The 12,352-nt window shown below is 41.2% G+C and overlaps 1 pseudogene; it reads right to left on the reverse strand.

The window, feature by feature from the left end:
• Positions 1 to 237: 237 nt before the first annotated feature.
• LOC113913922 overlaps positions 238 to 12,352 on the reverse strand; it is a 30,623-nt pseudogene continuing 18,508 nt past the window's right edge.

The following is a 12,352-nucleotide window of genomic DNA, read 5'->3' on the forward strand; positions in this document are numbered from 1 at the left end:
AATGATTAGTCCAAGGACTGGGAGCAAGAAGAAACAGGGGTTTGGGGGCACCTGGGTGGCTCAGTCATCAAGTGTCTGCCTTTGGCTCAGGTCATGATCCCAGGGTCCTGGGATCGAGTCCCTTATCAGGCTCCCTACTCTGCGGGAAGCCTGCTTCTCCCTCTCCCACTCCCCCTGCTTGTGTTCCCTCTCTCACTGTGTCTCTCTCTGTCAAATAAATAAATAAAATCTTTAAAAAAAAGAAACGGGTTTAGAAATGTTAAGGGTCAAGCAGTTCAGAAACAAGTTTCTGAGAATCAAGTGTCTGGGATCGCTTTCTCTTAAAATAGTGCTCTGTGTGTATGTGCATGCGTGTGTGTGAGTGTGTGTGCACCTCAGCTGAAAGTACCCATGCAGAGACACAGTATCCCAGCAATGTTTGTGAAAGTACGGGTCAATGGGCGGGTGGATGGATGGATGGCTCCTTAGAGGCAGGACTGGCTATGTGAGTGATGCACAGCAGTGGTCTGGCCTGGCCTGGCTTTCGGAGAACTTTTCAAATTCTTGGTCTCAGCTACTCAATTCTTCTGTTCTAGAGTGGAAGCAGCCACAGACAATATGTAAAGGAACTCCTAGAGATGTGTCCCCATAAAACCTTACTTACAGAATCAGGTGATGGTCTGGATTTGGCCCACGGGTCACAGTTTGCCTGCCCCTGCTCTCTACTTTGTCTGTATCTGGGACAGCACCTCCTGGGACTGCAGCAGCCATATTGCTACCCGCCTGAGGAGGGAGCCGGTGGGTGCCAGATAAAGGAACCTGGTCCATTGGCAGAAACCACTAACCCCAGTACACCTGGAACCCGTCCTCACTCTGTTTCCTATCTTGTGAGATAGGGGATTTCCTTTTTATTCTGTCTACTTGAGTGGGTTTTCTCTGGTGGCCAAGAGCATCCTAGCTACCAGACTTCCCTAGAGGAAATGCTCCCTCATGTCTGTTTCCCTCACTAGCTCATGGTGGAATAGGAAATGTACTGAGGGCTGAAAGCAGTAGGAGAAAGAAGGAAAAAAGAAATGCCTCCTTACTGAAGACTTGTCTAAACAAAAATCCACTTTAATTTAGGAGATTTTTAAATCCTTTAGGAATTGCTACACTGCCAAACACCCTGAACTATCACTTCTCTGTTAGTAGTGTCTCTGTTAGCAGTGTCCAGAGAGCTTTGGAGATGATTGGGATATGGCTCCTGCCCTTGTTTCATGGGCTAACTTCACTGAGTTGCTCATTTATAGTGTCCTTCATCTGTCTCTTTGTTTCTTATGTATGGATTTTACCTCTACCAATTTAGAGAGATGCTCTTTCATGGTAGGGAACTTCTTGTAGCTCTGACAAAATTGGGCACCTAACAGTATGCAACATATGCATTAACTGCATTTTTGAAGGGGTATTTTCATGAACATATTACAGAAATAAGAACCATTGGTAGTCATTTTAAGCAGCCCCAATCTGATTTAAGCTACCTATTGCAAAAAAAAAAAAAAAAAAAAAAAAAAAATTGTATTGAGTCTATCCGGGAAATGTTTTTTTTTTTTTTTTTTTTATGTTCCAAATGTGATGGGTTTATTTTATTTTACTCTGATGCAAAACCAAAGATTCCACTACAGCACAGAGATCAATATATTAAAAAGTCATGAAAAAGTGGTGTGGGACATGCAGGACGTGATGTACAAACTGGAGGATCGGGTCATTTCCTTTGTAACATGACACTACATTGTCGCTGAGGAACACATTTAAAATAACCCTGCGGAACTCAACTGAAATGTGGCACAAATATGACAACTTCCAGGCATGCCTTCAAGTACCTCTCTTAGGATGGACTTGCGATCTCTAGAGTTCAGTGTGGGGAGGATTATAATTCTTTGGAAGAATAAAAGTTCACACTTTTGAAATTTCACAGAATTTTAAGGCCAAAACATAGTGGGTTCTCTTCACCTCCAGGGACAAATCGAATGCTTTACTCAAAATCACATTAAGCTTCTAGTTCAAATCCCAACCCAACCTTGTGACCTCCTGCTTTGAAGTTCTTTCCGTCGATTAAAGCTGATAGGGTCAGTTTGACACCAGGTTGAAGGGTCTGAGTATAACCCAGTCCAATCAGGCTGGCATTATTTACTTTAGCAGATAGAGAAGTTCTACAATCTAGCTTGTATTTAGCAGTGATGCCAAAATGGGTATTGTTACTGCCAGCCGTCCAAGCAAGATTTATTGACGTTTCAGTCTTCTCATTAACCTTCTGGTAGATAGACCCTCCAAATTCAGTGCCATCATTCACATGAGTGTGCAGCTAGAAGTCTGCAGCCTTATAACCCAGGGTGAGATTATTCTGTGACAGTTTGGATTTGGCTGTGTCAAAATTCATCTGATAGCCAGCAAGCCAACCCTCAAAGGCTAACACAGCCTAGCCATAGATGGTTGGTCCAGAAAAATCTATATCAACATTACTGCCAAGACTGAAACAATCCCGTTTATAAGAGGCCTTCAATTTTCCACTCTTCTTTCCTGTGTTCGGTACAAATATGGTATCAAGAGTCAGTTTCAACCCTTCAGCCAACTTATTCTCCAAAGAAATTTCTGTTCCGAGAGTATTGTCTGTGTTCCATTTCTGGGTGAAGGTAAGTCCATAGTTACAGACCTTATATTTGGTCTCTAGGTTGCCTGACGCTTTTCCTGTATCAGTGTAAGCATGACCAGAAGTAGAAAATTCCACTCCACTACAGGACTTGGTTTTCAGATCTATTTTAACCATGCCAAATCCATATCCTTTATTGAAGACATCCTTGGTGGCCTTTCCTAGGTCACAGTAAGTCGGTGTGTTACACATATCTCCAACCAGAGGGCCTGTCTCCGTTCCGCCAGGGCAACGCTGAAGGTCTTCTTCCTGGGAAATGTTTTGAAATTCAGCTAATTTTGAACTCTATTCTTTCTCTCGGGGGGAATATTTTCCGTGCAATGGAACTTGTATAGTATGAACTTGTCCTGCAGGAACAGTCTTCTAGCACGTGGTTGTTCCTATCAGCGTATCACAATAGGCATGGTTTTACTCCTCTTTTCCTGAAATTAACAAGACGTTCATTGTAATGTATGAATATCAAAAATTGGCCAGTAACTTTGGGGCAGTTTTCAAACACAGTTGAGTAAAATACAGAAGACTAGTAGGTAAGGAGAAATTAGATTATTATGGGAAACAAGAAAAAAGAAGAGAAAAGAACAGTCTAGTTTAAACGTGCCTTCCTTACAGCCTCTATGCAATGAAATGTGGTAATTTGATCCCCATTGATTTTTTGCACTAGTAAATAGCCCCAAATTGCCTTTTGTATGAATTATGTTATAAGAAATGTGTAATTTTATCAGAGAGTGCTTAAAGGTGGTCTTAAAAAAAAAATAGGGATCTTTTTAAAATTGAGATGCCTATAGAGTGTAAGCACCTTTTAAAAAAATTACATATTTATTTTCCTGACTGTGCAAATAATATGCACATACTGTAGAAAGTCCAAAGAAGAAACTAAAATTTATGCATATGCTCAAAATCCAAAGATAACCACTGTCTTCCTCTCTCTCTCCACCCCCCGACACAGAAAAAGATCAATCTATTTTAAGGTCTATGGTTAAGATCACATCATTCATCATAAACTTTCTCCTAAATCATTAAGAATTTTTCATTAAGATTTGTAGATGATCTTTCATTTTATTTTTCAGTACATTATATCCTCCCCCTCCATTTTAGTTTAGAAGACATTCATGACATTTAAAAAGAACTTTTAGATAAAAATTATTCACAATCTTATTAGTTTAGTACAACTACTCTTTTTTCCTACATTTTCCCTTTCAGAGCTGAAGCTATTTTGTATTCTATTACATAGTAAATATCTCTGAATTTGACCATGGAACCCCTTCTTTAGAGAATATTTTATGGTAGTGGTTCTCAAAGTGTGTGCCCTGGACCAACAGCAGTGTCATTGGGAATGCTGTTGGAAATGCAAATTGTCAGGCTCCACCCCGGACCTACTGAATCAGAAACTGGGAGGTGGGGGTGGGGGTGGGGGGTGGGGAGGGAAGGGGCAATCTGTATTTTTTTACAAGCTATCCAGGCAATTCTGATGCTCACTAGAGTCTGAGAACCACTGTCCTATGGGATCAACAATCTGCATGCAGAACACCCTTTGGGAAACAATTTGCAAAATTGCATTTCTGACTAGTCTCTATATTTCCTGGAAGGAAGATAAAAATTGCTGGTTGCCCCTGTTCCCTCAAGGGTAGAATAAGGATATTCACTGCCTCCCGGGATAAGGATTGAGTAGGATAATGAGTAAAAGTGTTTTGTAAACTAGGTGGTAAAGTGATATATAGATATTAGTTATCGTTATGGTGACCTTGAATTTCAGCTGAAGGATTTATATCACTAAGCTCTGGGGAAAGCCAAGTGGAATGTGGACACAGATGGTCCTTAACTTTCACATATTCAAGTTTTCTACAAGTCGATTTTCACACATTATCTATGCCACCCCTAAAATGCCTTTCCCACACCGAATTGGGAATTTCCTACAATTGCAATTTAACGAGCAATTTGAGGTATCCCATGGCTGCACCACCTGCCAACCCACAGCTCTGCTTTGGCAGGGTCACATCTTTTCCTATTTCAGAGTTTTTGTGCATATCTTATTGCACTCAGCCATTATGATTTACAAAGAAAACAGGAGGAAAACAGTAAGCAACACAGTACTCGGCCATGTTTAGTTTTTCTTCCGTTTCTCTGGCAGTCTTAGGCTATGATTGTTTGGGTTTTTGTTTGATGCATGGGATAACCTCTCAAATAATCTCCTACTGACACAAATTTGTATTTCTTTCAAGTTCTCCTCTGCTCCCAGAGTTATTTCTGCTTCCTCTGGTCGTTTGTTCATCTTGTTCCTTCTTAGTCTTGACGTCTGGTGATCCCCAGATGCCTGGGAATCCCTGGTTGTCTATTCATATTTTTATGATTTGGGGGACTGGCATGGGCTCCCTCTACAGCTGCTGGGACTCGTTTCCCCCCATGGGTTCTCCCCAAAAAGGCAGGGTGGCTGTGATCTTCACTTAAGTGGGTAAGACCTTGACCAAGAGACTCCACTCCAGGGACTTGGACATGGAGAAGACAGGCTGAAGACACCTTACCCTCTCGGCTCTCACCTCCTGCTCTCATTGCCTGGCACTGTTGGACTTCAATGAATTTTTCACCTCAGCAAAGATGACTCAGATATTTTATTCCTTCTGAGTCCATTTTGGAATTTTTTATTTATCTCTCTTAGCCCTCTATCCCTCCCCCCACCCCCCACATCACTATCCCTCTCCACACTATTTGAAGGGATATTCTCTTAGGGGTTTTATCTCAGGGTTTAAGCCTTCTGCTGCTACTGGCCATGGTGGTGCTGATGGTGGGGTCAAAGACATGACTGGCTTTGCTACTCTGAATGCTGGTCTATAATTAATTATATTGTCATTAATGATCCCGATAATTAAGTATCTCAGAGCCCCCTACTGCTCTTGACTTGTAGTCATCCTAACTCTGAGCTGGGAGTTTCTTTTAACCGTTTTCTTTCTGCTCTGATCTATTTTTTATAGATTTCTCTAGAACAGTAGTTCTCCAGTTATGGTGCCTGAGCTGACAGCATCAGCAAAACCTGGGAACTTGTTAGAAATGCAAATTGTTTATCCATAAGACCACTGATGAGCATTTGGTGGTTTCTAGATTTTTGACTATTACAAATAAAGCTGCTGTGAATATTATTGTACAGATGTTTCTGTGGACATATTTTTTCATTTCTATTGGGTAAATACCTAGAAGTAGAAATGTAAGACAAATCCAATCTGATGCAATCCAAGAATTCTTCATAGCTATGATCTAGTAATGGTACAGTGTTATGGATTTATTCTTTTTATGGTTGCCAGATAAAATGCAGTAAGTCCAAAATACTTCATTTAGGACATATTTCTACTAAAAAATTATTCTTTGTTTACCTGAAATCCATATTTAACTGGGTGTCCTGTATTTTTCAATTTTTTTTTTTGCTAAATATGCCCACCCTAATTCCTTTTTATTATCATGTATGTTATTTTAAGACCTTTGGAAGGTAGAAGAAACAAGATTTACTTGTATGATCATTCCACCATCTTAATCCAAGATAGAAACTTGGCAGAAAACTGATAGCCTCATAATCCATTTATTAGTCTGTTCATTCCAATGCAAAATATGCTGCCCAAACCAGTGAAAATTTACCATCAGAAAGTCCTCCTTCCTAACACGAAATCAATATCTTATGTCTGCAAAATGTCATTTCAAGTAGGCTAGGAGCAGAATTTTGAAGTAAAAAATTACATTAGATAAGAAATTCTATGGCCTGTCACAATTCCAGACTTCAAGCTCTATTACAAAGCTGTAATCATTAAGACAGTATGGTACTGGCACAAAAACAGACACATAGATCAGTGGAACAGAATAGAGAGCCCAGAAATGGACCCTCAACTCTATGGTCAACTCATCTTGGACAAAGCAGGAAAGAATGTCCAATGGAAAAAAGACAGTCTCTTCAACAAATGGTGTTAGGAAAATTGGACAGCTACATGCAAAAGAATGAAACTGGACCATTTCCTTACACCACACACAAAAATAGACTCAAAATGGATGAAAGACCTAAATGTGAGACAGGAATCCATCAAAATCCTTGAGGAGAACACAGGCAGCAACCTCTTCTACCTCAGCCGCAGCAACTTCTTCCTAGACACATTGCCAAAGGCAAGGGAAGCAAGGGCAAAAATGAACTCTTGGGACTTCACCAAGATAAAAAGCTTTTGTACAGCAAAGGAAACAGTCAACAAAACCAAAGACAACCAACAGAATGGGAGAAGATATTTGCAAATGACGTATCAGATAAAGGGCTAGTATCAAAAATCTATAGAGAACTTATCAAACTCAACACCCAAAGAACAAATAATCCAATCAAGAAATGGGCAGAAGACATGAACAGACATTTCTGCCAAGAAGACATCCAAATGGCCAATAGACACATGAAAAAGTGTTCAACATCTCTCGGCATCAGGGAAATCCAAATCAAAACCTCAATGAGATACAACCTCACACCAGTCAGAATGGCTAAAATTAACAAGTCAGGAAACAGCAGATGTTGGCGAGGATGTGGAGAAAGGGGAACCCTCCTACACTATTGGTGGGAATGGAAGCTGGTGCAGCCACTCTGGAAAACAGTATGGAGGTTCCTCAAAAAGTTGAAAATAGAGATACCCTACAACCCAGTAATTGCACTACTGGGTATTTACTCCAAAGATACAAATGTAATGATCCAAAGGGGTACGTGCAGCCCAATGTTTATAGCAGCAATGTCCACAATAGCTAAACTATGGAAAGAGCCAAGACGTCCATCAACAGATTAATGGATAAAGAAGATGTGGTATATACATACAATGGAATATTATGAAGTCATCAAAAAATTGAAATCTTGCCATTTGCAACGTCAACAAATGAATGGATAAAGAAGATGTGGTATATATATACAATGGAATATTATGCAGCCATCAAAAATCGAAATCTTGCCATTTGCAACAACGTGGATGGAACTAGAGGGTATTATGCTAAGCAAAATAAGTCAATCAGAGAAAGACAGGTATCATATGACCTCACTGATATGAGGAATTTGAGAAACAAGACAGAGGACCATAGGGGAAGGGAGGAAAAAATGAAACAAGATGAAACCAGAGAGGGAGAGAAACCATAAGAGACTCTTAATCTCAGGAAACAAACTGAGGGTTGCTGGAGTGGTGAGGGTTGGGAGGGATGGGGTGGCTGGGTGATGGACACTGGGTTGTATGTGCTATGGTGAGCGCTGTGAATTGTGTAAGACTGTTGAATCACAGACCTGTACCTCTGAAACAAATAATACATTATATGTTTTAAAAAAAGAAGAAGATAGTAGGAAGGGAAAAATGAAGTGGGGGAATCAGAGGGGGAGATGAACCATGAGAGACTATGGACTCTGAGAAACAAACTGAGGGTTTTTAGGGGGGGATGGGTCAGCCCAGGGATGGTTATTAAGGAGGGCATGTATTGCATGCACCACTGGGTGTTATACGCAAATAATGAATCATGAAACACTACATCAAAAACTAATGATGTAATGTATGGTGACTAACATAACATAATAAAATAAAATTTAAAAAAAGAAATTCTATTGCCTGTATTTAATGTTTAATTTGTGTTTTGAACATTTTTAACAATCACATATATTGTATTAACATTCAGGTTTCTATTTTCAATCCAAGATTAAAACATTTATAACATCTACTAGGGACATTACCTTTTTTTTTTTTTAGCTCTTGAGGATAAAAATCCCCACATAATACATAAGGCTATTGCTTGATTTTCATATATTAAACTTTTCATGTACGTTTTCAGAAACTCATTAAACACAAAAATAGACCTGCCTCCAAAAAATGTAATGGGCAGAAAAAAAAAAAAAAAACTTAGATGTAACCATTAAACCCTTGGGCTAGAAAAAGAAATATCTAGGTGTTTTATGAGCTTTCTAGAAAGCTTAACCAATTTTGTTTCCCTACCATTTTCTTTTTGTTTTACCAGATAAAGCATGCTGGTGTTGTTAGTTCTCCCTTAGCAGTTATGGATATTATGAGATTATTATACATCCTGCCTATGAATATTTTGGACTCCAGTTCCTTTGTCCTGTAATTTTTAAAATATGGGCTCCTTCTACCCCACTGCTTTGGTATAATCTCTTGTGGTGAGTTAGAGAAAGGACACCACCCTGGCTTTGAGGCTTCTGGCAGAACATTAGTCTTGTGTGGCTGTGGTTACCACTAGGTTATTGCTGAGAAATCATGTCAAAGGCCTATCCCCAGTTTGGGTTTTTCCTATGAATTAAATACTATTAGTGGTTTTAGTCCATTCATTGTTCCCATTTGAATAAAATAAAAACTGTTATGCAACAGGATTTCTGGGGGTGGTGGGAAAAGCTTTAGGTCCAATAAAGGCCAGGTTGCTCTCTGCGTAGACTGGATTTACTTCTGTTTTACTCAGCCATTCTCTAGAGAGGCAAGAGAAATTCTGTCTCTAAATGTTCTACATGGTTTACATGGTTTTCATATCCGGTAGAAACATTAAGGATAATGATAATAATGATCAGAATGTACCATATACCAGGTTAAGTACTAGTGTAAAAACTTAGCATGTCTATCTTGCTTGATAAGAGTCATAATCACAACCAGTATCATTTATAAGTCCCATCTATAAGCCAGGTGCTTCACCTACATTATTCTATCTCCACAACACCTTTCTGAGAGAGGTGCTTAGAGATCAGGGAATCAAGGCACTGACAGTTAAGAAGTATGTCTAAGATTATACAGGTGGCAAATCACAGAACTGGGATTTAAATGCAGACTCTCGGGCCTTTTTCATATAATGCAGTCGAATCGATTTTTATACTTAAAAAAGCACTTGGTCACTTATTACTTTATTTCACTTTGACAAGAAGATAGTAGTATCTCCACGTTAAAAGTAAGGAAAATGAGACATGAAGAGGGTCAATGGCCTGACCAACTTCACACATGAACGGCAGAGTTGGTCCAGAGTCCCCATTTCTGGCCATTAATGCGATACCTTTCCTGCTGTTCACCCACCCAATGACCGGGTGAGTTCATGTTAAGAGAGCACAGTTTTAACCCCTGCACTCCAAACAAACCTTAAGAGGGTCATCATCCCTGAATTCCTAGTTCCCACATAGGCATTGTTTTATACCTAGTCTAATCACGGTAAGGAAAGAGGCAATATCCAAGAACCCAAAGCGCCTTAGTTTGTGCCAGCAAACATTGATCTTCAAAGATAGAGTTCTCAACAGTTTTACATTCCAAACCACACTTCCCAATAAAAATGATCCTCCAGAGCAAGTTCCAAAGTAAGCTCCAGGCCTGGATCCCAGGTCATGAGTTCTATGGGAGGGCGTCATCCACAACCCACCAGAAATTTGGCACGTTGTTTAGACAACCCGTCTCCATCAAGCTGCCTTTGATGGCAAAGCCAGATGGGCTTCTCTAGGCACCAGCTGACCTCCTCCTGCTCACCTTCACAGGGCTCTCCTCTTCGGTTGCCCTTTCCCCTCCAGCTCCTAGAGCCCTGCACAAATGCTCCTCTTTGCCAAGAAGATACATTGACTCAAATGATCAGATAACTATGCTGATCATTTTTCTTGGCCAATTAATGCTGTGTCACTTCAGGTCTCTAGAAAATTTCCTCCAACTACTTGACAGCCCTATCCACTTACAGAGTTCTTAAAACCTAGATGCAGGTTGAGCCCAGATTCTAATTTCAAATCTCCGTTGGCTCGCGCTTGGGATATGTTCTGTCTTCCATCTCCAGCTGGCCCACTGTCATGCCCTTTCCTCTGGAACGAAGACTTCCCCACATTCATCTCCATATTCCTCACACTTACACTAGTGGAATTTATAGCTTGCTAACTCAGCCTTGCCCCAAAGAGCAAGCAAAGGGGAATTTGGTTCAGGGCTCACCTGCTAGGCAGAAAATAGTCAAAGTACCAATTTTTGACCTTTTTGCCTAAATTTTCCCTCCTGTATCCTTTCCCTATTGGAAAGACTTGCCTGCTAGAGGTCTCTGCTTAACTTTTTCAGCATCCAGCACTTGACTTGAACACTGCCTTATTAAGTTTCAGAAGAAAAAAAAAAGGCCTACAGAAAGTTTGTGGAATCAGACCTTTTTCCTGCTCCGAAGTATTCTTCAGCAGTCTAGTAGGAGGTGTTTTTGAAAGATGCGTAGACTCTTGCAGGCCACCTCAGTGTCCTTAGGTTAATCACTGCCCATGAAATGACCTGTGAAATTGGGTAAATTTCTACTCCACCGCACCGAACAGTAGCATGGATGACCCTAAGAGCCCCCCTGACTTCTTAGAGTTCTCGAAAGCAACTTAAACAAAGAGAAGACCTCATCGAGTCAGGGTCCCCTCAGCCATTTCCTGTTTTACAGAAAGCAGACACTTGGACTCATTTACTCATTCATTCAACAAACACTTTTTTTTTGTGCCCTGGCTCAGGGCCAAGGATGAGTTATGCTGAGGGTACACCAGGGAAACACAAAATAACAATCATCCCTGCCTTCAAAGAGGCCCAGAGCCTCAGGAGGGACTCACGCCTCAAGCCCCATTTCTATTCGGGTGGCTTGACCCCTCCTGACCTCCTGACCAACTACTGAGGGCTGGGAAAGAATTGCCCCCCTCTTCTCATTTAATCCCTCATCCCCATTGGCAGGGGGAGTGAAGTAGAGACTGATTGGGTACAAGCTCCCCTCCCTTCCTCGTGTTCATCATTTCTTAACCTCTAGTCATCTCAGTTACCTTGTCCATAAAAGAGCAGGTACTATTTCTTGTCTACTTTGTAGGGGTGTTAAGATGACTAAGAATCACATAAGTGAAGTGCCTAGCACAGAGCGATTGCTCAAAAAACAATGGCAGCTACTTTCATAAGAAATGGAAAGAGGTACAGTAGTTGTCCCATAAGTCGTAGCTATTAATATGGTAGTTCTTTGTCCTCAATCCAAAACTTCAAGGGCTGATCCATCAAGGTGAGGCTTAGTGGATGGCGGTGGAGGATTAGTTTTCCCTGGCTCTTTTCTCAGCCTCCATCAGGTAAACCCTGTTTGTACAAGCCTTTCTGTTCTGTCCTCAGGAGCTCAAGGTGTCTCTGCTCCTCAGGAGCTTAGGGTGTCTCGGCTCCTCAGGCAGGCCACGTTCTACCTGCAGAAGCTTCCTGTGCAGCTAGGGGTCAAGCAGTTGGCAAAGTCAAGCCAGCCAGCTGCCGTGAAGTGATACTTCTGAAGGAAATCCTGGGTCAGCCCTGCGAGGGAGTTGTAAACTGCAGCCTGGATTAACCCAGGCTGTTCATCAGTGTGTCTCAGCTTCCCATCCTCTCGGCCGGCTGGGCCACTGGGCAAGAACTCTAGGACCACCACTCCCCGGTGCCCAGAACGGACAGAGGGAACAGTGGGGATTCCTGATCCGGACAAGCTCTCTTTCCCAGAAAACGGATTAAGTGTGTCCTGACAAAATTCACTCTTCATCATTCTTTCCTGGGGAGTGAAGTGGGTGAGAAAAGAGACCTGAACCACTCATTCCTTCCCCGCTTAAAATTCCCTTCAAACCACTCCATGCACTTTGCATCTGAACAAGCCATCTGTGGATCTACTGCCATCAGATGGGTCTGTGTTCTTGGTAAAATGAGGATAATAATGCCAACCGTAGAGGGTTGCAGTAAG

Source organism: Zalophus californianus, chromosome 11 (genome assembly GCF_009762305.2).
Source record: "Zalophus californianus isolate mZalCal1 chromosome 11, mZalCal1.pri.v2, whole genome shotgun sequence".
In the NCBI taxonomy this organism is placed as follows: domain Eukaryota; kingdom Metazoa; phylum Chordata; class Mammalia; order Carnivora; family Otariidae; genus Zalophus; species Zalophus californianus.